At 44.5% G+C, this 26,616-nt stretch overlaps 1 protein-coding gene across 1 annotated transcript in view; it reads left to right on the forward strand.

Moving 5' to 3' along the window:
* The window catches only part of LOC310673405 (uncharacterized protein), a gene marked incomplete at its 5' end in the record, with an annotated part of 126,288 nt that overhangs the window by 17,999 nt on the left and 81,673 nt on the right, over window positions 1-26,616 (forward strand). The gene's annotated exons all lie outside the window — the stretch shown is intronic.

Here is a 26,616-nt window from a genome sequence, read left to right on the forward strand (position 1 = left end):
TCCATTGGGCTTTCACTTCTGGTTTGGAAAGCGTTGTGTACATGTCTTTAGCCACAAACTGTACCTATCCTGTTGTTTCTGATGGAATGCTGCACGTTGATCTGTTTTACCCACAAATCAGCGTTCATAGAATCATAGATCATAGAATTGTAGAGTTGGAAGCAGCCCCAAGGGTCCTCAAGTCCAGACCCCCTGCAATGCAGGAATTTCAGCTAAAACATCTCTGACAGATGTCCATCCAATGTCTGCTTAAAAACTTTCCGGGGGAGTCCTTTCCACTGTTGAACAGCTCTTGGTGTCAGAAAGCCCCCCCCCCCCGATGTTTAGACAGAATCTCCTTTCCTGTAACTTGAAGCCATCTGTTCAAGTCCTACTCTCCAGAGCTGGAGAAATCAAGCTTTCCTCATCCATGTGACATCATATTATATCTCCTCTTTTCCAGCTCCTTCAACCATTCCTCATATGGCTTGGTTTGATCCAAATTGAGAAAAAGAATAACCCAGCTGCCTTTTAAACAGGTAATGTGCACACAGTGTATGATTTAGGTCTGCTGTGTTGGAAGTATCGCAAGGAAACATGCTTTTCTGAGAGTAGGCAGGTTGAAGCAAACAAATCAGTGACCTTCGCAGCCTTGGGAAAAGAGACAGGGCTATCCATCATAAGGTCTTCCGCTTTGGATCTGATCTGAAATAGCTATTTGGACTGCCACAGAGTGAAAGGAAGCTCTGGCTTGGATTATGTGTCTGGTGGTGATCTCATGGGTACTATAACTCTCAGTGGGGTGGCACATATCCATCGCCACCACTAAGCTCTTCAAAGGCAGAAAACTAAGCTGCTGGACAGGTGAAATTCTGCTGCTGCTTTGCCAAAAGAAGCTGGCAGCTCAGCTCTTCCTATGAAAGGCCTTCCTCGTAATCTATAGTGCTCAGGATCCAGCTGCTCACTATTACTGTTGACAGGATAGTTAGGAAATTAGCAGTGTTTCAAGGGGAGGGGAAAAAATGCTGAGCATAATCATAAAAGAGCTTTTTTTAAAAATGTTCCTTTAGAGGGTGAGCCTCACTTCAACAACTATTTGAAAGTTGTTGGTTTTTTTAATCAATCCTTTAAAGTTAATGTAGTTGTCAGTAGAGGGCACCCTAAAGCTATGAAGGTTTGAATCTATGTTCAAATTAAACTCATCGCCTTTACTAAAACACCCCCCTTTTTTCCTTCTGCGCTGTTATGTTTGCCCAGTGAACGAAGAAACATCAACAAGCAATTTTATAATTATTTTTAGCTATTGTCGTCCTCTGTTTAGCAATATGCACAGGTGCTTTTCATGTACTTCCAAGAGACACATCTATTCCCCAGCCAACCTGAGATCCTCAGATGTCAATGGAGTTCTTCAGTTTTCATCTCAGACTGCTAGACATATGTAACAAAGCATAAGAAGAGTTGGATCGGGGCCTCAGCTCCTATTCAAAAAAACCCTAAAAAAACCTGAACAAACAGGAATTCTTATTCCAAGGATCTTATCATTAGAAACAAGAGGAGCAGTGAGAGGACTCTATAGATTTTTAAAGGCAGGAATATCAGTGAATCAGACTAAACAGACATTGCTCATTGTTGACATTGCACTGTGTAAAAAGTGTAGGAAAGAAGCAATATAGAAGGCAAAGTTGTGCAACAACCTCTAGCCAGTCCATTGTTTGGATGGTAAAGGTAAAGGGACCCCTGACCATTAGGTCCAGTCGTGGCCAACTTGGGTTGCGGCGCTCATCTCGCTTTATTGGCCGAGGGAGCCGGCGTACAGCTTCCGGGTCATGTGGCCAGCATGACTAAGCCGCTTCTGGCAAACCAGAGCAGCGCACGGAAACGGCGTTTACCTTCCTGCCAGAGCGGTACCTATTTATCTACTTGCACTTTGACATGCTTTCGAACTGCTAGGTTGGCAGGAGCAGGGACCGAGCAACGGGAGCTCACCCTGTCGCGGGGATTCGAACCGCCGACCTTCTGATCGGCAAGTCCTAGGCTCTGTGGTTTAACCCACAGCGCCACCCGTGTCCCTGTTTGGATTGTACCATCTCACTAATCCCCCATCTTTCAAGGGATTGTAATAGCAAACTGGACTGGTTTGGATTTGGGAGTAAAAGCATGGGGGATCACATGTGTCTGTCGTGCGTGTCAAATGTGCTATATCAGATCATATTTTGGGGGGGCACAAGGGGGCACACTGGAAGAAGAGAGGGAGGGGAAGTTCTACTGCACACCCAAAAGCTCTTGTGCTAGTAGACGTATTTCTCTGGATAGTGGCCTAAATAATCTAAGACATAATAATCTATGTGTATTGTGGGAGGAGGATATTCAAACCAGATGCTTGAAATCAACGGGAGTTTTTGCCCTTGATTTCAGTGTGCTGTCACTTTTATTCATGAAAGGTGGAGAGATGAGTAAGGGGTAAGGTTCTTTGGATTTTTTCTGCTTCTGACAAAAAACTTATTTGTCTCACTATCTGCCATGGGGAAAATTTACATTTATTTATTTTTTGCAATGTAACAAGCTTTATTAATAGTCTTACAATACATTACATATATATATATATATATATATATATATATATATATAGTACATCTCGTAAAGTAAATTGGGATTTCAATCATATACACGCACACTCTCACACACAAAAAATATACTTGTCTTTTCTTACATAGTTAAGCTTCAACTGTGTTTATGCTACTTTTTATGTGGTTTTTAAGAAAGATTATTAACAAAAAATATTAACAAAAAATATCATAAAAACTTTGGACTTCCTGTCAATTCCCGTTGTATGCTTTTATTCTAATAGTGAATGTACCTACCATTATTAATCTATTCTTTATATATTCTCGAATACATTCTTACAACAATTTGTACCATTGATCTTATTTCTCCTATATTTCTTTATCCAAGGTCATTCAAATACTGCCATAGATGAAAAACCATTGGTATATTTTTGTACATATCTCTTGTATTTATCCCATTTTTGTGCAAATTCTTGTCTTGAACTGCCCCTTAGGCTGTTGATCAGTTGTGCCATTGGCGGAATTTACATAATTAATTACAGTGGTGCCCCCCAAGACGAATGCCTCGCAAGATGGAAAACCCGCTAGACGAAAGGGTTTTCCGTTTTGGAGGTGCTTCGCAGAACAAATTTCCTATGGGCTTGCTTCGCAAGACGAAAATGTCTTGCGAGTTCCTGTGATATTTTTTCGCTCCCCACCCCCTTTTTCTAAGGCACTAAGCTGCTAATAGCCTTTTAGCAGCTAATCCGCTAATCCCTTAAGCCTTTAATAGCCGCTAAACTGCTAATAGCACTAATCCGCTAATGGGGTTGCTTCGCAAGACGAAAAAACCGCTAGACGAAGAGACTCGCGGAACGGATTCTTTTCGTCTTGCGAGGCACCACTGTACGTCACATTGTGTTCATTTCAATGCAAAGCAAAGGGGTGAAGGGCATAGAATCATTTACGTATTGTTTGTAGACTGAAAACAAGAGCAACAGCAGCAAATACTGATTGAATTCACTGGATTGAATTCCATTCTGAACATGGGACATACAAGGAAATATCAACAATTCCTTCTTCTGTTTCCTTTTGATTTCTGTGACATCCCTGTTTCCTGCTGAGTGCTTACCCAGACCAGCCAGTCATGGTTCCCTGGCAAATGTAGCTGTATGATACTCATGCGTCCAAACACCATTTTCAGATACATCTTAGGTGTACTCCAGTAAGCCTGTACGCCCTTTAAATTTGTGTTTCCACCACTGACATGGTGGCTGACCGGTAGCTGAATCACTGCCTCTGGCATTCTAGCTGCAGTCTCAGATGTTATCATGACATCTTGCTTGAAGTGACTCATTTTGTCAGGAGTCCTTGAGTTATCCCAGCCTCTGCCCTCTTGGGCAAAGTCGAGGAAGTAAATTACATTTCCCAGCCATATCAATATCGGGTTAAAAGACAGCTAATTATTGATTTCATGCCCCCAACTTGATGGCTCGGGAGTTCAAATGTTTACAAAGCATCTACTCTCACAGCAATTCCATTATGGCAAGTAAGTGGTGTGCAATTTATAGCAACTATAAATTAATGAGACGAAGGATCCGGCATACTCACACAAATTAAACAGTCAGTAAGATTGTTCCAGGCATGCTGGCATGATTAAAATTAACAATCAAATCCGGTTTTCTATATACCAGTTGAGTTGTTCCATCTATTTCTAGGCATTGCCATACAAGGAGAGATGTTTCACATTTCATTTATTTTGTTAATTACATTCCTGTTAGTTACTGAATTGTAGGCAGATTTAATTTCTGGCAAGCGAAAGTTCAGCACAAAAGGAAAAGGGTGGGGTGGGAAAAACCACACAGTTATCATTGCTTCTCCTGCACTGCAATGTACTGAGTCGCTGCATATTTCATGATTTAGCAGGAAAAAAGTAGAGAATTGGGTATTCAGCATCAATTCATTAAATACAGCAACAAAGTTCTAGACTTCATGCATGCAGCTGTTGTTGTTGTTGTTGTTGTTGTTACCACCTTTGAAATATTTAAAAGTTTTAATGGGCAAAACCACAAGACAGGTGGTATGGGTGGCGTGATAAAAGTAAAGGGACATTATATTACAATGAGTAATATAAAAGGTAAAGGTAAAGGGACCCCTGACCATTAGGTCCAGTTGTGACCGACTCTGGGGTTGCGGCACTCATCTCGCTTTATTGGCTGAGGGAGCCAGCGTACAGCTTCCAGGTCATGTGGCCAGCAAGACTAAGCCGTTTCTGGCAAACCAGAGCAGCGCACGGAAACGCCATTTACTTTCCCGCCAGAGCGGTACCTATTTATCTACTTGCACTTTGACATGCTATTGAACTGCTAGGTTGGCAGGAGCAGGGACCGAGCAACGGGTGCTCATCCCGTCGCAGGGATTCGAACCGCCGACCTTCTGATCGGCAAGTCCTAGGCTCTATGGTTTAACTCTTACCCTTCCCTTAACATAGGGTGTAGTTTGAACAAGAGATTGGTATATTTGGGGAGGCTGGTTCCTTAGGATGTCAGAACGTGCAGCCATGTCCCAGATTGTAATCTGACATTTTTATTCAGGCGAATTTATTTTCTGACATTAATATCCCTCATTTCTTTCATCATGGAATTCAAGGCAGGGTGCACATGGTTCCACGGCAGTCAACGCGCCAAGCACTGACGAGACCCAGACCTGCTTAGCTTCATGAGCAATCATACTGGAAAACAGTTAAGGTAAACAAACAAACAAAATTTACTCTCTGGGTTTAGCCTCCCTGCTTGCCCTCTTCACTGATCATTGGCTAATGCTACTTGGATCAAGGCCTGCATGTTGGAGGCTGTCTGGAACGATGCCTAAATTGGCCCAAATCCTTATGATCCTTCAGTTTTGAGCTTCCATCCTTTTGGCTTTTGTTTCGTTGCTAGGAGTTTGTGCATTTTGAGCAAAGCCTTGCGGTTTCCTTGTTGTCTTTTATCCAAGACAGGCTGTTAATTAACCTATCACGTTAGACAAGACATCAAAACCTCACTAGGGCTGCTTGCTTTGGCAGTGAAGTTGGCAGCATGGCACAGCTTGACATTGTAATACTGATATTTTGTGGGCTCTGTGGGTAGACTTTCTGGAATAGGTGGCTTGTGTTTAGATAGCTTCATTAAAATAGCAGCAGCCAGCAGCCAGTTGGTTTTGTAGTGGCTCTTTGAGACCAATACTATAGTCCTGTGTCTAAACATTTTATGAATTGTTTTATACCAAAGTAAAAGATCACCAGATCAGACCATTCTCTGGTGGCACCATAACTAGTTGTGATTCCAATGCGGTATGTTTGTGTGTGATTGTTCAAACCAAGTGGAACACTATCAGTATCTCTGTGCAAACACTCTTTTGTTTCTCCGGCTTGCTTTAAAAAATGCTCGCTTCTGCAAGAGAGGAACGAAGAGCAGAACTCCACCACTAAAAATCAGCAATCTAAACAGTTGATGCACCAGCTGAAGGAGGCATTTCAGCCAGGCAACAACTCTGTTTATGGAGCATTCTCTCCTCACACCAAGAAGCCAGTGCATGTTAGCTGTATTATCTCGCACAGCAAAACAAAAGGCCCCCCTCCCCAAATCTGAGCTATGTGTACAATATTCCCAATCTGTGCCCCTTATAAACTAGAGGATGTGGAAAGTTTATTGGCCTGAGCTGAGTCTAAGGAAGCAGGACTCTCAGTGGCGTAGCTAACTGCTTGGGTGCCCCGGGGTAGGGCGTGCTGTGCAGAGCCAGGGCCTGCATGCAGTCCGCTATGCCTCCCCCTCAATTGCAGGCGCCGTACCGCCCGAAAAGGCAGTGTGGGGCTCGCATCCGTCCCCTGCCTCCCCCTCAGCCACCCTCCAGCTTAGGGGGCAGTGGTGGCTGGACAAGAGCTCCACGTTGCCTTTTCAGGCAGTGTGGTGCCTGCAGGTGCCCAAGCCATCACATCACTCCCAGGAGAGACATGTGGCTTAGACACACAGCAGGCACTGCTGTAAGTGCCGCCCCTGTGGTAAGTGGCCACCCATTGTGCCCCCCCCCCCCCGCTACGCTAGTGAGGTCTCTTCATATAGCATGACAAGATAATGTAGGACGTTATAAAAGAACAGGAATTTGAAACTAGCAAAAGGGGGGGGGGGAATGAGACACCTAGAAGAATCATTAACAGCAAATGATAATGTCAAATGGTAATGATAATTGCAATCAAACTTTGCCCCTATTTTCATCGGGATGATTTTGGGTCACAGTTTAACTTTCTTTCACCAGCAGAGTGTGAGGAGATCTTATGCAAATGAATGCAGAAGTGATTCAGACGGTGTAATTATGGCTTTATTTGGCTGTGCTTAGGATCACAAGTTTGCAACTCTAATCTTAACACTCACGTGTCAAGTGGAGATTAGATTCTGACCTGTATGTGATTAGATGGTCCCTTTTTTGATCACATAACATTGTTAAATCAAAATGGCAATTACGGTTCCCAAGCTTTTAAAAGACAGCCTAAGCAAACCTGGGAGTTCTATGCATATAGATTAATTACAATGTTAGTTATAAGAGGCAGCTGTTTGTAGGCAAGGAGTCTTGGGGTTTATATCAGATTGAGGCTACTTCTGGGTCCAACGTCAGTGATTCCAACGCAAAGATGAATTATGATATGGAGGAATTATCCAATCAGTGTACCGCAGCAGAACATATACTTGCGCATCAAGGCCCTGAGCTCCCTCATTTGTTGAATAATAAAACACATGGACACCAGTATTAATGGGTGAATTAAGGCCACAACTTTATTGGTTACAGAATGTGAGTGGTATTGACTTAGGCACTGGAATTGAACCGACTATATCTGACTCCTGCCCGCCATGCAGGAAGTCCAATAAGGCTCAGCCACCAGTAGGGGGAGCCCTGCTGGTGTACATCAACTGAGAGCTCCCCCAGGGTCCCTGATGGGGCATGGCATGGCCCTTACTCCATACCTAGGCTTTGAACGAGATCCACAGCCCCGGTTCCCTTTAACGGAATACCCTTAAAGAGGAGGGGCAGGAACCAAGAGGGTGATCCCTGGTCGCACAGCTGCTTAAATGTAGCAAGCCACGCCCCTCCCCATATATCATAATTTCTAGCCATTTTTTTTATCACACTTACTTTTACCACAGAAATCTTCACATTTTATCACTTACAAATAATACTATTTTAAAATACACTATCTTCTACTTCTAACCCTACGGCCTATATCCACTTCAAAAGCTATTCTAAGATTTAAATATTAACATATTTTTTCAAATATTGTTTAAACTTCTTCCAATCTTCTTCCACCGTCTCTTCTCTCTGGTCTCTGAGTGTCCCAGTCAGTTCGGCAAGTTCTATATAGTCCATCATCTTCATCTGCCATTCTTCAATAGTTGGTAAATCTTGTTTCTTCCAATTCTTCGCTATGTGCGAATGGTGTTTCTTGATGGCAGGGGACAAGTTGGATCATGCAACACGAACATCAGCAGTCCAAAGTCAAGAGATGTTCTATGCAGTGGTGAGTCAGGGGAAAATCTCCTGGTCCCTACCTCTTTTGATCCTCTGTGGCTACTTAAAGTATTAATACCAGTGTGTCAGTCAAGCAGTTTGTCATGTGCACAGGGTCTTAATTTAGGCTTGTTTGCATTGCATGTCCGCCATTGATGGTGAAGGTGCTCTTCGGCCAATTTAGGTAGATGAAGCAAAACTCATCAGGTGCTGGACAGGACTGGTGACGGGTTCCTCAGGGACCTCAGCGGAGAGAGTTGGTGATGTGTTAATATGTATTTCCAGAAAACCCATGGTGATGGTACTCCAGCATTCAATTATCATGTGGTACTGTTAATCTGAACTATATAGCATGCAAACAGGACTATTGTGTTGTATAGGATGATAGCTCTGAGGCTGCTTGAGTTCATCTGTGGCCTAAACCAGGAATGCCCAGTTGCCAAAAAATAATAATACTGAGGCATTTCTGTTAGAGAGAGATTAGCAAATATCCAGAGAGTCGATTTTTAACAACATTTCCAGCTGGTTAATTAAGGCCAAGACCCCCATTTTTGTGAAATGAAACGAATAAAGCTGGGGGGACGGGACCATTTTAAATATTTTTAAACTGGCAAGAAAATGAGGATTCTCTTTAGGTGCTACCATCTCAGTTAACCCTGATAAATGTGTTCACAGGCTCCCTAAACTGCTCATCACGACTGATTTGAAGTGCCAATATCCCCCCTCCCCCCTCATTTAAAAAGCTGAACACTGCCTAAGCAGAATCCTGTTGCTGGCCACATTTGTAAATAACAATCTTTTTTTCTTTTTTCTTTTTAATACGTTGAGAGAAAAGCTCAAGGATATTTGGTAAGATAATTGAGACTTCCCTCCCCCCCCCCTTTTTTTTGTAAGGAAGCATCTCTGCGTTCCAGAGGCATGAAAGTTTTTCATGAATTAAATTATGTTCTGCAAGTATAGAGCAAAAAAAAAAAGAGAGATAAAACTGTTAGCAGTGCTTTGGGGGATGACTTGGTGTTTGTAGATAAAAGCCTAATCTGAAGGAAATCTGCCTTGTGTTTGGTGCTGATAGGGAATGAAAAGCCAGGCAGCAGCAGAACTTCTGAATATCTTTGAAAAGCAGGCAGCAAGTTTGCAGCAAGTTTTGCTACTCAGCTAGCTGCTAGGTCTTCCTTCATATCCAAGCCTACTGAGGGTGGGCAAGAGTAGATCCTAGGTCCTTTTTTGTTGTTGTACTTTCCAAGACGCTGACCTGGCGCTGACTCAAGGGTGCAACTGCGAAATCACTCCCATCATCACTGCTTCACTGTTGCTTCCTGCGCACTTAACGGGACTACAAGAACGGGGTATTTGGAGACAACATGGCCATCTAGAGGCCTTTTGCACTGTTATCCTGAAATGAAATCCTCCATTTACCATATTTTCGCTCTATAAGACGCACCAAGCCTTAAGACGCGCCTAGTTTTTGGAAGAGGAAAACAAGGGGGGGGGGGGATTCTGAATCCCAGAAGCCAGGACAGCAAGTGGGATCGCTGTGCGGTGATCCCGCTGGCTGTCCTGGCTTATGGGATAGCCGTGCGCAGCCTCTCCCGGGCAAGGGGAGCCTACCCGGGAGAGGCTGTGCGTGGCTAAGGCTCCCCCAAAAGCCGAGCTCCCTTTAAACACGCTCCACGCGGCTCTCTAAAGGAAGCGCTGAGCAGAGCCTCCCACCTGCATTCGCTCCATAAGACGCACACATTTTCCCCTTTACTTTTTAGGAGGGGAAAAGTGCACCTTATAGAGTGAAAAATATGGTATACAGCAAGGCTGTACCATGCAACAAGGTGAACAAGGTTGTGAGCCCAAGATGAAGGCAAGAATAGGTGCTTCACTGATGCAGCAAACTACTTCAAATCTTGGGACTGGCTTGGAGGGATGTGGGGGGACATTTGGTGCTCCCACCTCAGGCAGTGAAATGGCTTGGGACATCACGGACAGTAGTACCTTGCCCGTCATAGAATTGTAGAGTTGGAAGGGATCCTGTGGGTCATCTAGTCCAACCCCGCTGCATTGCAGGAATCTCAACTAAAGCATGCGTGATTTCACAGTAGCCCTTTAGCTGTGGCAGCCAATGTTTATACAGTGGTACCTCAGGTTACATACGCTTCAGGTTACATACACTTCAGGTTACAGACTCCACTAACCCAGAAATAGTACCTCAGGTTAAGAACTTTGCTTCAGGATGAGAACAGAAATTGTGTTCCGGCGGCACGGTGGCAGCGGGAGGCCCCATTAGCTAAAGTGGTACCTCAGGTTAAGAATAATTTCAGGTTAAGAACGGACCTTCAGAACGAATTAAGTTCTTAACCTGAGATACCACTGTACCAGCAAAGCTCCATGACATTAGTTGCCTGGCAGCACAACTGAGATAATACGGTTTTAAAAATTTTAAACTGTTCATGTATTTCTCTGGCTGAGAGAGTTTATATGTTCTTTAGAACTGACAGTTGTTGTTTTCTGTGTGTTTTTTTAAATTTTGTAAATGGGCACAATTTTCACATAACGTCTCAGGAAGCAACTAGGAGGGTGCCAACCAAAAGCACTATGCTGGTGTGAGTCATCTTTTAAATTACAATTATTCTCTTTCCTTTCCTGGGCATACCTTCCGAGATCTGTGGTCGAATCCAGTGCTGATTTTCCAGAAAAAGTGGTGCCGGAACTCACCACGAACGCCTCCCTTGTTCTCTTGTAATGGCAATGGTACTCACCTGAGAGGTGCCGGAATTGAGCTCCGGTGAGTTGCGGCTTGGGGGCGGGGGAAAAAGCCCTTGTCATATCCCACTAAGTTCACCCCAAATTAGACCCAAATTTGGTCCCTGGGCCTGTAATTCCTCACCCCTGCTAAAGAGAAGCTGCCCGCCATAAATCTGAATGAATGTGAAGGGGTTTGATGTGGGGCTTGCCATCAGTAGTTCCCCATTGTCTGCTTGAACCCTGAACTTAGGAGATAAATGTTCCCTTTCCTGCTATGGTTGTACTCCTAACTGCCTCGCGGGGTGGACTGGACTTTCCAGTTGAGGGGAGAGGTAAAATTATGTCCTCGTAACTCACTGATATCAAGGAGAGCCATAGTAATCCTAATCACACTACCTTATATTAGGAACCTATAAAGAAGGCAGATGCATTTGATTTAGCCCAAGGAACTCTGCAAAGGATAAAGTCATTATTTAATAATGTTTTCAATTATCCATAAGCTCTATCTGCATTACCCGAGGCTAAGGCAGAGTGTGGTGAAACTAGCTCAAGTGCTTTCCCCCCATTTTGTGGAGGGAATGAGTGGAGGAAATCTTGCTTTTTTTTCTTCCATTCCACCTCATTCCGTCCAGCCGTATCGTCCACATGTGCTACCCATCTGGATCTCTTCCAAGAAGAGGAAATTAGAACTGCGGGAAATGGATTAGCTGTAAATGTCAGCTAAGAAATGTTGAGCCATAATGTTTGGGTTTTTACAGAAGGATTTATTGCCTTGCGGCTCCCCAAGGAATCACCCTTTCAGGGGGCACTTCTGTCTTCTGAGTTGAATAGTTTCCATTTCTTGGAGTTCTTCTCATTCCAGGCATGTTTTCTGTAAATGACGGCACACTAGAAGCCCTGTTCAGACATCCCGTTTTGTACAATGAACGCACACATGGCAGGAGGAGGTGGCCACAGGTGTCTTCAGTTGCTTGTTGAAATGTGTGCTTGCAGTGTGTTTATGTGATTCGGAACATTGTGCTGCCACTATTGCCTTTATGGGGTTTCTGTAGCATCTCCCATCATGTGTAAAACTTTTAAAACTAGTGTATATAGTTTTATTCTTCGTTTAATAGGCCCTGGTCACAATAGGTGTCTTCCATGGAAATCTCCATGGAAATAGTTCTCGTTCACCAAGACTAAAGAATTTCACCTGGAAGGGATTCTTACAATGGCGACCACAAGAGTTTGGGTTGGTTGTTCCTTGTGTGGGTGGGAGAGAAATTTTGATTCAGTTCTCATTTAAAAGCAGACTTCTCTGAATTTTGCAATGCCATTCTCCAGCCAAGTACTGTATTGTGGATCCTCAGTTCCCAAAAGCCTCCGTTGTCGTACATTTCGGTTCCCGAACGCTGAAAACCTGGAAGTAAATGCTTCCGTTTTCAAACATTTTTTGGAACCCGAATGTGTGATGCAACAGCCACTAAGTACAAGAAGCTCTTGCAACCAATGGGAAGCCGCGTCTCAGTTTTTGAATGTTTTGGAAGTCAAACACACTTCCAGAACAGATTTTGTTCGAGAACCGAGGTACCACTGTAATGTGTTCAAAAATGCATATACAAGGGAAACAAGCATGCATTATGTCAGGGGAAATTGGTATGCAAAAATGTGTGTATCAGGAGAAAGTTGCTCTGAAATGCTGATGAATTTTCATGGGAAACCCTCCCCCCCCCAAAAAAAATAATTCCACCAAGTGTTGTGGAAATGTGGAGAAGTGAACAGAAGACTGGAAAAAATAGAAATTGAGAAAAACTGAGGTTGTCTGACTCTCTCATGCCTAGTTACATGCATCTTCTAATTCATTAAATGCGGGGTTGCTTATTCTCATTCAGTGACTGAGCAGAAAAAAATATTTTCCCATTATTTAATATTTCTCTCAGCGTGTGTTCCAGGCTAGAGAATTTACTGTTTGGGTTGCTTCTTTTTTATTAAAAAAAGACATGATCCGTTTATTTGGAATGGATGAGGGAGAAACTATTGTTAGTCTGTCAGTAGCTGAGAAAAAGAGCATACAAATTACCAATATGTTGGTAAAGAATGGACGTTTTCTGAATCTTATCATGCCTTCACAAATGTTTGGCCATAATTGGTGTTTGCCAAGCTGCCCTTCAAACTGTCATTCCTGTTAAGTTAAGGGATATTCAAATTAAGGGATATTCAAATCCCTGCTTCCATTTTCTTGATGGCGTATAAAAACAACTTTTGAAACACTTAGCAAATATTATCTTTGAGCTCCCATTCTAGCCTATAAAATAAAGGATAATTTCACATGATACGCAGATGCAAACCTGGATTTCCCACCAAGTATATACTTAAAAATGGAGATGTGAGTAATCGAGACTCTCTTGCCTTGTTTACATGTTACTTGTGTGTAGGGCAGGTGGGTTTAGCCTTAGGCCCCTGGAGTTGTGTCTTTTTCTTTCAACAAAGGATACGTTGTGTGCTGTTGTTTGTAAGGAAAGCTCAACCTGTGAGCTCTTGCTCGTGCGTATCGGCTCCAGGTCATCAAAACACCTGATATGGAAGGTGTCCTGATTGTGCAGGGCATTGCTCATGAGCAGGAGCTTGCAGTCTCGACTTTCTTTGCACACAAGAAGGTGCGATACATGGTTATCGGAAAACATGCGACATAGGAGGCAGAACTAAACATGTGGTGCCATTCTACATATGCCTTACAACATGCAGGTCTACTGTGAAAAATACAGTAGAATAGGGTCTACTGTAACAGTTTTCCATACTTGTAGTTTGCACTTATAGGTAAACGCTTAACCAAAAGAGTATACATGTAATACTGCAATTTGGTTTTGGCATCCGCCTTGTCTTGGGAAACAGTGTAGTAGTGCGCCTTTTGGGGGTGAAGTCAAACCGTTGGAGAGTTACGGCGCCTGCTGTGACCGTGTAGACCAATATGTACGTGGGAGACATCGAGGCATTGATCCTGGCTGTTGTAAGTTGTTCATGACTCCCTTCCACAAAGCAGCGTTCTCAGCACACAAGCCTGGTAGGCTTCCATCTTAGTATTGGTTGTTGGTATCACATTTTCCCATACCCTTTGGGAGAAGCGAGCCATTGCCGTAGCTGCCTTGCCAGTTGTGCCTGTCCAGCTCAGCGTCAATGGAGAGGTTGCACGTTAACGGTGGAATCCAGGTTGACAAAATCATCTACCACCTCAAGCGTGTGGAGTGCTGGTGACGTCCCTTACCCAGGACATTGGTCTTTGTCAGGCTGACGGTCAGGCCAAACTCCCTGCAAGCTTGGGCAAAACGGTTGAGGAGCCTCTGTAGAGCAGCACAAAGGCAGATAACATATAAGCAGAAAACAATGGACCTTTAACCAATCCCTTTAGCTTTTCCAAAACAGTTAAGTTACTTCCACGTTGGAAGCCTTTAGCACTGCAGACAGACATTTCCCCCCCACAACTGGAAGCAGAATCAAAACAGGATTTTCCACACAGCAATCATCTGTGGTTGACTAGCATTCCCCTTCCCCGTGGCTAAGATCTGCTCAGTCTACTCAAAAGTCACAGCCATACTATACATTTAAAATGCAATTAAAGCACACGGTTCCCTCAGATAGTCTTGGGCGCTGTAGCTCTGTGAGGAGGAAACTACAGTTTTCTTTGGGGGGAGGCATGAGCTATAAATGTATGGTGTGAATGTAGTTATGTTCAGCAAAGATCCCTAGCAGTTGCCAATAAAAGTTTGTTCCTTTTGGCTTTATTGCTTCCTATTGATCCTAGCTGAGGTCTGAGGAAATATTTTAACCTCGAGTAGCCTATCTGTGAATTGGCCCGTGACATTTTCTTTTGCAGTGTGAGCAAGTTTTTTGTTGCTCATTGTATTTTATTTTTTCATATAGTGACGTAGCACTGTTAATAGTTGTCTTTGAATGCCATCCAGGACAAAGCTTCTCTTTTATCAGGTTATAAAGTTTTTCCGGGGACGCGGGTGGTGCTGTGGGTTAAACCATAGAGCCTGAAACTTGCTGATCAGAAGGTCAGCGGTTCGAATCCATGCGGTGGGGTGAGCTCCCGTTGCTTGGTCCCTGCTTCTGGCTACCTAGCAGTTCGAAAGCACGTCAAAGTGCAAGTAGATAAATAGGTACCACTCCGACGGGAAGGTAAACGGCGTTTCCGTGCGCTGCTCTGGTTCGCCAGAAGCGGCTTAGTCATGCTGGCCACATGACCCGGAAGCTGTACGCCAGCTCCCTCGGCTAATAAAGTGAGATGAGCGCCGCAACCCCAGAGTCGGTCACGACTGGACCCAACGGTCAGGTGTCCCTTTACCTTTAAAGTATTTCCACTAGTTTCTTATGCCACTTGTTTTTAACAGCAGAGTGCTGTGTGTCTGCCTCTGCCCCCCCTAGTTTGTTTGAAATGTCAAAATCCATTTATGAACTCTCAGAATTGCTCTTGAATTACTTTTTTTTTTTTTTTAAAAAAAGCAGCTTTGAGTAAAATTTGGGAAAGTGAGTGGGTGGCTGCAATTGACTGATTTCCATCTCTACATGCTGCCCACATGGGCAGACATTAGGATTTCTTGCAAGGATAGAAATTACTTTCCATCTTAATATTCCTCCTTTCTTTGCTTTCTTCACTTCCTCAAGGGATTAGCAAAGCCAACACCTATACAGTGGTGCCTCGCAAGACGAAATTAATTCGTTCTGCGAGTTTTTTCGTCTTGTGAATTTTTCGTCTTGCGAAGCACAGTTTCCCATAGGAAATGCATTGACGGTTTCCCATAGGAATGCATTGACGGTTTTAAGAAAAAGGCGCAAGACGTTTTCGTCTTGCAAAGCAAGCCCATAGGGAAATTCATCTTGCGAAGCAACTCAAAAAACAAAAAACTCGTCTTGCAAGTTTTTCGTCTTGCGAGGCATTCATCTTGCGAGCTGCCACTGTAGTGCTATATCATGAACAGGCACCCAGGCTGCAGATGTTTCCTATTCAAGTTCCTCTTGAAACCCTGCTGCATACAGGGACTTGGTGAATCGAGATGGCTGTCTGTGCTGTAACAGCCGGATCCACTCTGAAGAAATATTGTTTTTCAGTTTATATTCGGGTAGGGGGAGTATGTTTAGTTTCTCCCAAAGAATCTTGCTAATGGTAGTTTAGTGAGGGTGTTGAAAATTCTGTTAAGAGACAGGCCGGAAGTATCCTTGGGCAGTGTGCATGCAGAATGTTTCTCTTTCATCAGAGAGCAATCTTAATGCCCCCCTAGCTCCAAATCTAGAACTAGAGACTGGTTCGTACAATATCAGGGGGAGGGAGGTGGAAACGGACCACTTCCTTCTGGTAAGACCCATCCTGATTCAGGAATGCTTGTGAGGAAAGTGGGGGGCAGCTGCACCCCTCCTTTCAGGAATGTGTGTGCAAGCGTGCATATGCAACTTTGCTGCAGCTCTTCTGTTCACATACATACTGTAGTGTGTATGTATACTGGCCCTCCTGGTTTGCAAGCAGGCTCGGCAGCTGCCCGAGCCAGTTCTCACCACCGGTGGCTGGTGTGTTGAGGAGTTTGGATTTGGATTTGATATTCCACTTTATCGCTACCCGAAGGAGTCTCAAAGCGGCTAACATTCTCCTTTCCCTTCCTCCCCCACAACAAACACTCTGTGAGGTGAGTGGGGCAAAGAAGTGTGACTGGCCCAAGGTCACCCAGCAGCTGCATGTGGAGGAGCGGAGACACGAACCCGGTTCACCAGATTATGAGTCTATCGCTCTTAACCACTACACCACGCTGGCTCTTGGGAACGCTGGTTTTGTCCCATTTTCCCTACCTGATGGGTTCTAAAAGGGGCAACACTGAGATTAAGGAGGAGGAAGGTGGCAGGCAGTTTATCCCATCCTGGGCTGGTTGTAAGACAATGGGGGAAAGGGAGGTGGGTTGAGGAGAGTGCAGAATGAGGTTGGTGGAGCAGTGCTCCTTTTGCCCAAACAGAGCTGCCTCCATTAGCTCTCACATGCCTCCCATGGCTGGCCCAATGTATTTTACCCCTTCAGATGTCTCTCATACTTAGCACAATAAACCTGGCTACGACAGACCGCTTTCAGATTTCTGCACCACATTGCTCCTTCCTTCCATGGTGCACTAAAAACTGAGCAAAGCAGCACAACAGCGGGCGCAGGAGCACAGCTAGCCCTCCCCTCAAGGACTTTGGGAAGCCAGCAATTATGACATAAAAGCCTTTCTATTTCAGCTGGCATTGTGCGGAATGGCAGGAGCCTCAATTAAGGTTGACATTGATTGTATCAGTGTATTCAGAAAGTAGAAGGGAAAGGGATAGACACAAAAGGCTGAACTCGCTCCCGCCTCCCCCATAGAACATTGCGCTGCCGACTTGAACCCCCATGTCCATTTTGTTTGTTCAGTTTCGCTAGTATAAAACTCTGAACAAAACACCTAAGTCATCAAGGTTGTTTTAGAAATGGATGATATGTTCCAGTGATGGAAATGGGTTTGGTGTTTTCTGCTTCAACATTCTTTTCTGGGACATGGATTTTATTTTTCGTAGGAAATGTTATAGCAGATCAAAGTAAAAACAACAACAACACACCAGTTGATGTTTCATTCAAGCACTAATGCTTTTCTGGAACATCATTCCTGTCTCTTCCTCCCCTCTAATGCAACTTCAAGTTCTGTTAGTTTGTTGTAGCAAAAACAAGAACCTGGTGGCACCTTAAATACACCTTCTCTTGTGGCATGAGCTTTCAAAGGTCAGTCCATGGAAGTTTACACTATAACCAGGGATGGACAATATATTGATATACAAACACCTCGGATTATAGACTCCGCTAACCCGGAAGTAGTACCTCAGGTTGAGAACTTTACCTCAGGATGAGAACAGAAATCGTGTGGCAGCAGTGGGAGGCCCCATTATCTGAAGTGGTACCTCAGGTTAAGAACGGTTTCAGGTTAAGAACAGACCTCTGGAATGAATTAAGTTCGTAACCAGAGGTACCACTGTATATCGTCCAAAACCTATTTTGAAGTCTATATCGCGATATGGATTTCATTGTTTTTGACCTGGCAATATCTTGGAGCGAATCATGATGTGTGTGTATGCTATGCAAAAATCACGCTGCAGGAAAAACCAGGAAGCCAGCTAGGGCCTCTACATAGTTTCATCCTTATTTCTGACATTGCGATATATCAGTATATTGCGATGGTTACCTGGGTTGCCATATTTCAGAAAGTAAAATTCCTGACACCTGCAAAGTTGTTGAGTTTTTTGTGGGGATAAACCTAACCCCAAAATAGTGATTTTAAGCTTGTTGAGCTGATTCCGCTGCTTTTTCTATCGCGTTGCCAAACATCCGGGTTTCCACTGACATTTCGCCAATTCAACAAAATTCCCGACGCCATTTTTAACACTTAAAAACCAGGATGTGTCAGGAATTTTCCTGATGTATGGCAAGCCTATGATATATCACAAAGTAGAAAACCAGCCCTACTGTTCGCCTCTACATACTTCCATCCTTATTTCAGACATTGTGAGATATATATCAGTATATATATCAGTATATCACCCTGTCCTAATAATAATTTTGTTAGTCTTTTAAACCACTAGTCTTGGTTACATTTTAAAGATGTATTCCTAAGGTATTTTATGTGCACTATGAACATGACAGATACTGTACTGAAGATGGTTACAGGCATGTGGTAATATGGGCCTGAAGCTCTACCTGGTGCTAACATCATCAGAGGGAAGCAGGCAGGCAGGCAGCTAGTAAGTAGCAGGAGCAAGGGCCACTGAGGGCTCGTCCACACTTATGCTTGTATCATCCCTAGAAAGCCTGGGTCCAAGTGGTTTTGCCTTTGCTCTGCTGCTTCCTCCCCCAATCCTTCCTGCTCTTTAGCTCTAAATCGGAACAAATGGAAATCCGACTGCTGTTTGTTCCGATTCAACCACGAGATTCCCCAGGGGGAAAGTGGTGGAGCAAATGGAAGTGTGGCTGAGCCCTGAGAGAAGATTCATTGGTGCCGCTGGACAGACCATCGGAGGGCAACTCCCCCAGGGCCACCCACAGCTTGGAGCTGCTCTGGACCGAATGTTCTGCACTGTGCTCAGATGCCCTTTTTGTTACTTGCTCACGCATAGCGTGCCATGAGCAAACTGCGAAAGGTGCGCCTTTGCAGGAGGTGCCTTGAGGCAAAGAAGAATCAAAGTAGCCAAGGAACACAATGCAATGTAAATAAATATGCAGAACAGCTGGAGTTTGAGGGAAATGACACGGTCAGTAACCTCAAAATGCTCTGTAATACAGTGGTACCTCAGGTTAAGAACTTAATTCGTTCTGGAGGTCCGTTCTTAACCCGAAACTGTTCTTAACCCGAGGTACCGCTTTAGCTAATGGGGCCTCCCACTGTTGCTGCGCCACCGGTGCATGATTTCTGTTCTCATCCTGAAGCAAAGTTCTTAACCTGAGGTACCACTTCTGGGTTAGCGGAGTCTGTAACCTGAAGCATCTGTAACCCAAGGTACCACTGTATAGTGCCATGAATGCAACAAAGCAGAATGGAATGCAGAGAGGGGTAGTCTTTGTGGGTGCATGCAGGTGAAGCTACACGTTGCTCAGGACAGATGGGCAGGGGGGAATACTGTATTTTTCGCTCTATAAGACGCACCAGACCACAAGACGCACCTAGTTTTTGGAGGAGGAAAACAAGAAAAAAATATTCTGAACCTCCGAAGCCAGAACAGCAAGAGGGATCGCTGCGCAGTGAAAGCAGCAATCCCTCTTGCTGTTCTGGCTTTTGTGATAGCTGCGCATCCTGCATTCGCTCCATAGGACGCACACACATTTCCCCTTACTTTTTAGGAGGGAAAAAGTGAGTCTTATAGAGCAAAAAATACGGTATTTTGGTTTCTCCTCGTCACAGAAGGGTTACATGTGTGATTTCTATTATTTTTTTTTTACAAACTGGCTTAGAGCTTGGCACAGAATTCATTTGCAACCTGAATCTGCTTTCTGTTTTTTGAAGCCATGCCTCCTTTGCCAATTACCTGCATCAAATTCCTTCTACTAGGCCAGGAGAAGTCAGTCTGATGGGGCAGTGCCACAGAACCACCATCCCCACACCGGCATTGCTGCAGGGGCAAGGCAGGCTAGTGGCAAGGCTGAGTCTGCAGAGGGTCACTAGCAGAGTAAGCACTGCCCAGGTATGTGGCAGTGGAGGGTGATTCTGTGGCACACCCCCCCCCCATCGCACTGGCTACTCCAGTGCCAGGCTAGTGTTAAAAACAAAGGCTGCACTAGGGTTAGAGGAAAACAGTGGCCTTAAGCATACAGTGGTGCCCCGCAAGATGAATGCCTCGCAAGATGGAAAACCCGCAAGACGAAAGGGTTTTCCGTTTGCAGAGGCGCTTCGCAAGACGAATTTCCCTATGGGCTTGCTTCGCAAGACGAAAATTGACGAAAATTCTTGCGATTTTTTTTCGCTCCAAAACCCCTTTTTCTGAAGCGCTAAGCTGCTAAAAGCATTTTAGCAGCAAAACCGCTAATCCCTTAAGCCTTAAAAAGCCGGTTTTAGCCCTTAAACTGTCAATAGCGCTAATAGCGCTAATCCGCTAATGGGCTTGCTTCGCAAGACGAAAAAACCGCAAGACGAAAAGACTCGCGGAACGGATTCTTTTCGTCTTGCGAGGCACCACTGTACTTAATTCTGTGTTGAGCCAAAACCAAAGTGTGTAGACGGAAACTTCACTCTTCTTACAACTTCCTGTCAGATTTACCATTCTGTACTTCTGTTTCTTTGAATTTTACTTCCATTTCATCGTTGCACTGTTTTGGTTTTAACTGAGGTTCTGTATATTTCATAGATTTATTTTTTCTGAGTTTGCGCTACAGAAATGAATAATAACAATAACAGCAGCAACAACAGCAATAATAAGAAGTCAGTGGACGTGTACAGTATTCTGTGCCCTCCTCATTAGCCTCCCCACACTTTCCCAAAGTACCAAAGAGAGAATTGCTTTGAGTAGTAATGGTTATGGAGTAATTAATTATTCCTTTACGCCTCCTGTTCTCCTACATAACAAAAGAAAAGCTCCCTCAAATGAATTCCTTTGTTTTGACTAAACCTTACTTTGCAATTATTATTGTTCAAGTTTCCAGGATGAGTTCACTAAAGCCTTAAATGGAAGAGACATAGCTGGCAGTATCGGCAGAGCTTCTGCAACTGGCTCAACCAGTAGGAGGTGAAAAGAGGCATTTGGTGCAGCAGGCATACCAAAGTCTCTCCTCAGAGGTACAGCTGCCAGTTCTTTCTAGGTAGATGGTATATATAATATATCTCTGTTTCCCCTGGGTTTTTGAATCAATAAGCAGTCAGCATGGTGTATATAAAGGTAAAGGGACCCCTGACCATTAGGTCCAGTCGCGGATTACGGCGCTCATCTCGCTTTATTGGCCGAGGGAGCCAGCGTACAGCTTCCGGGTCATGTGGCCAGCATGACTAAGCCGCTTCTGGCAAACCACAGCAGCGCACAGAAATCCGTTTACCTTCCTGCCGGAGCGGTACCTATTTATCTACTTGCACTTTGACGTGCTTTCGAACTGCTAGGTTGGCAGGAGCAGGGACTGAGCGACGGGAGTTCACCCGTCGCCGGGATTCAAACCGCCGACTTTCTGATCGGCAAGTCCTAGGCTCTGTGGTTTAACCCACAGCGCCACCCGCGTCCCTTCATGGTGTATATAAATGAGCCTAATTGAAGCTTCTCCGTAAGCATGGGTTTGTGTCAGTGACGTATCTTGGGGTCTCAAATGTCAGTGGCGCCCTGTGCGACACCAAAATTCGCCCACCCCCTGGCTCTCTTGCTCTGTTCTAAGTCTGTGCCCCCCCCCCGAAGCTTGGCGCACCATGTGACTGAATCGGCCGCGCTCCCCTGAATCTGCCTCTGGGCTTTTCCTGCTCTGAAATACCTAGCTGCCCACTTTCCTTTTGGTCAACATCAGAAACTGTTTTTGTTTTTGTTTTAATTATGGGATGCTTAAAATGCAGCTTGCCACACGACACCTGTAAGGAGGGAGGGGAGCAGAGATGGTAGAAGAGAAGATGGAAGTGGAGATAGATCAAGGAATAAATCTGCCCCCTCTTGTCAAGGTTCAGGGAATCCTATCCCTCCCCCCCCCCCCCGGCGGCAGCCAAAAGAAACAGATAAACACAAAGAGCCCCTTACCACGTGATTCATTCAGTGTTCACAGAAAGAGAGAGAAAGGAATGTAGTCCCTATTCAGTAATGGCGTTGCTCCGAGTAAAGCCCAACCCCATCCGTCTCTCTTATCCTATGTCATCCCTACGCCGGCTGAATGGGGTTTTCTGCCTCTGAGCTTTCTGTTTGGCTACTCTCAATGCACGCCTAGTCCTTGGAGGGGGGGGGGGCTCAGGAATGCTCTCCAAAGACACTGTCAGCTGTCTCTCCCCCAGTGTTTCTTCTTCCTGCTGTTCCTCTCCCAATATTTCCCAGCTTTCCCCCTCTGTCCTTCTGCAAACCACTGTTCTAAATCTATACTGTCCTCTTGTTTTTGGGAAGGTTATTTTCCCCTCACGGAGCTACATTTCCCTAACAAACTTAACATGTGTTAGGATTGCAGTGGGCCAACGGAAATTTGCTGATTTAATGGGTCTCCTCTGAGTTTAACTTAGTTGGATGCAGTGCTCAGGGGGGATCACTAAAATAGACCTAATAATAAAAATAAATTTATACCCTGCCCATCTGGCTGGGTTTCCCTAGGCACTCTGGGCGGCTCCTAGCGGAATATTAAAAACATGATAAAACATCAAACGTTAAAAACTTCCCTAAACAGGGCTGCCTTCAGATGTCTTCTAAAAGTCAGATAGTTCTTTATCTCCTTGACATCTGAAGTGTGTTCCACAGAGAGGGTGCCACTACCAAGAAGGCCCTCTGCCTGATTCCCTGTAACCTTGCTTCTCACAGTGAGGGAACCAGCAGAAGACCCTTGACATTGGCAGCCAGTATCTGAGACAAGCATAAAGTAGACTGGCTGAAGATAGCCAGCGACAAGAAAAACATACTGACAGCATGAGTATGGATACGATCCAGCGAAAGTCTTATAAGAGGTTGCAGTCCTGTACCTGCTTTCTTGTGAGTAATGCCCATAGAACATGGTGGGACACCCCTTCTAATTTAAAAATACAGAAGGACTGACTCACTCTGCACATGTATTAAGTCCCTCGCACTGAAATCAATTGGACTTGAAAGTTCTTAGCTCTGTCTTACTAATATGACGTTTTGTATTTTGCTTTCATGGGTTCTCTAGTTGAAACGGGAACAGCAGCAAGAAGTTGCCGACTAATAGCATTTTGTAGCTTCTAGAAGTTGACAGCATAAATTAAACATGAAGCGATTAGAAAATTTCTACCTTTCCTGCAAAGTTTGTGACATTCTTCACGGATTCCAAAAATACCTTGTTTGTTATGCTCTTTGCAAACAGCCCAGCTTGTGTCCTCAGTGAAATGCTCCACTTGTTCTTCCTCTAATTCCGTATGTGTGAGTGGGTACAGGCGCTGGTCATTTGACCTTGCAAAAAGAACATTAGCAAAAGGAAGCTCTTACCGCGTTTCATTTCACTTTTAATTTGTATACTGCCTTTCTACATTGCTACGCACAAGGCGGTTTACAGCAACAGGATATACAACAAAGAACATGCGCCTTATAATAATCTGATCCAATACAAAAAAGCCATAATGAAACATAAATTTAAAATGGAAGAACTTATATCAAATAAAGTAATACTCAATAATCTATTAGAATGTAACAGTGCACAGTAAAATTGACTCTCAAAACATCAGCAAACAATACAGAAATTCTCTCTTAATAATTACAATAAATAATTACTAAAATTTGATCAATAAAAATAACTGCAATGCACAAAATACCACAATGCCTACAAAACTACGTAAAAGGATCAAACTGAGAAACAAAGACATCTAACCCCACGCCCCCGCACGAACTCATCTTCTCCCTTCCCAACTGCTAATTCTGCTGTTCTTAAAGTCATGGCCAGTATAGTATACTGGGGGAAGTTTTTGTTTTTGTTTTAATTTGTCAAGGGAGTGATGCTGCTAAAAAGTCCAAGTGCTTGTATCAGATTCTGCTCTCTGCAGTGAACCAGGACTGGCAATTGCAGAGCTGCTCAAGTAGCTAGGATCAGACTTGCTGAACCTTCCAGTGTTGAACTGCACATCAGCTGTGCCTCAATCCAACACTAATAATGTAGCAGAACCCGAACAGCAGCAGAATGGAAAGGGCGCTGATTGCGATGAATACAGGTTGGAACAGAAACCTCTGCCTTCTTACATCCCTTCTCTTGAGACATGGTAGGTTTTCCGCCTTTGGTGGCCCTCCTACCAATGCATTGGTAACCTATGCAACATTGCAATGGGAGGCAATTGCTAGGGCATTCCAGCCAATAAGATGTTTACCTTCACAGAAACTTGGCACTGGTTAGCAACTGAACGAGCTATTTATACTTCGTGGCTCGCTTTGCCCAGACGTTTGCAACAGCTTCTCTTCTAATGAAAGCTTTTAGCTTTTCTCCTTGTCACTAGGCTGAGGCATGGTGCCCGTCACAGAACTAACATACAAATAATTCCTTCTTGCAAGTCTGCAGCACTGTCAGTCTTCCGTGGTAAAACGTCTATAAGTGCCAACTTATTTTCTCTGTACTAAAAGAATGCCTCCATCACATCAGTTTCGATATTATGCAATATGACTGATTCAGATGCCCATGGGGGCTTGTTACAAACTCCTTTGGCACAGAGTGAAACTGAATTTCCTGAGAGATGCATATTGGAAGACCGTCCTTTTAAAAGTTGGTTCCACCCCACCCCACCCCTCCGAAAATAACCAGACCCTCTTGATATTATGTGAACTAAAAAAATGAAGCTGGGAATTGTAATTAATTCAGGTTGGAAAATTCAGGGATGGCAAATCATTTGATACTGGTGGGAATCCTACCAAACAGTAAGAACATAGGTGGAATGCAGATATACAAGCTGTTACTTAACTTACAGAAGTGAGAGCTGGACCATAAAGAAGGCTGATCGCCAAAGAATTGATGCTTTTGAATTATGGTGTTGGAGGAGACTCTTGTGAGTCCCATGGACTGCAAGAAGATCAAACCTATCCATTCTGAAGGAAATCAGCCCTGAGTGCTCACTGGAAGGACAGAGCGTGAAGCTGAGGCTCCAATACTTTGGCCACCTCATGAGAAGAGAAGACTCCCTGGAAAAGACCCTGATGTTGGGAAAGATGGAGGGCACAAGGAGAAGGGGACGACAGAGGACGAGATGGTTGGACAGTGTTCTCGAAGCTACCAGCATGAGTTTGACCAAACTGCGGGAGGCAGTGGAAGACAGGAGTGCCTGGTGTGCTCTGGTCCATGGGGTCACGAAGAGTCAGACACGACTAAATGACTAAACAACAACTTACCTCTCTATGCCTACATTCACATGGATCCTAAGTGGCAGCTTTATACTTAGCCCAGTGTTTCCCAAAGTGAGCAATAACGCCCCCTGGGTGGCGCTGGAACGATTCAGAGTGCAGTGCAGTAGTGGCCTCAGGTGCAATTTCGGGGGCGGTGCGAGCATAAAGAAGGAAGAAAAGAAAATTTTGGAAAACCATTTGTACAGGTTGCATCTGTTGTGTAATGACACTTACCGCCATGTTGGGCGCCATTGCAGGATGGCAACAACAACCTCTCCTGGATCTGGTGGTCGCGAAGGGTTTACCCAGGCTTGGGTGGAACCCTTTTTGGCTTCACCCAGGCCTGGAAAGTGGATCGCAGCTTGCCTGCCTATTTGGCCAGTTACAAGCTTGCTGCGACGCCAGCCCCTCCCCTTTGGTTAAAGAAGATAGATTCCCAGGGGTGTGCTGAGTATTTATTTTTTTCTGAAAAGGGGGCAGTAGGCAAAATAGGTTCGGGAACCTCTGACTTAATTGTCTAGCTCAGTAAGATCTACACTGACTTGCAGTGGTTGTCCAGGGTTTCAGACAGGGTTCCCAGCCCTCTGTAGAATATTAAAAGGGACACGGGTGGCGCTGTGGTCTAAACCACTGAGCCTCTTGGGCTTGCTGATTAGAAGGTTGGTGGTTTGAATCCCTGTGACAGGGTGAGCTCCCGTTGCTCTATCCCAGCTCCTGCCAACCTGGCAGTTCAAAAGCACACCAGGGCAAGTAGATAAATAGGTACTGCTGTGGCGGGAAGGTAAACAGCGTTTCCATGCGCTCTGGTTTTTGTCACAGTGTTCCGTTGTGCCAGAAGCCATTTAGTCATGCTGGCCACATGACCTGGAAAGCTGTCTGTGGACAAATGCCAGCTCCCACAGCCTGAAAGCAAGATGAGCGTTGCAACCCTACATTTGCCTTTGACTGGACTTTGGTGGATTCCAAGCCTATATGACTGTTGGGGAAACACGCAAGCATTGGAACACATAGCCAGGATGCTGGTGCAATTCTACCTGTGGAAGAGCCCCCAATAGAGCAGCATTGGGGGACAATGCATTATTTGCCAATTTGCAGTAGAATGATGATGCTGATGTAAATCTGAAGGTATTTGCTGTTTTCATTAGAACAGCTCAGGTTTATTTTCTCTCTCTCTCTTTTATTATCCTAGCGTAGTGGTTATGTGACAAGCTTCATCAGACTGCCTGTTCAAATCGACAAAAAGGCAGTCAAAGAAATGTTAAAAAATAAAGGCTGCCAAGAGCAGGCGGTTGCCAATGAGAACATTGTTGTGCAGCTTACAAATTCCCTTTTT

This window comes from Podarcis tiliguerta (assembly GCF_965153285.1).
Source record: "Podarcis tiliguerta genome assembly, chromosome: 3".
Taxonomy (NCBI): domain Eukaryota; kingdom Metazoa; phylum Chordata; class Lepidosauria; order Squamata; family Lacertidae; genus Podarcis; species Podarcis tiliguerta.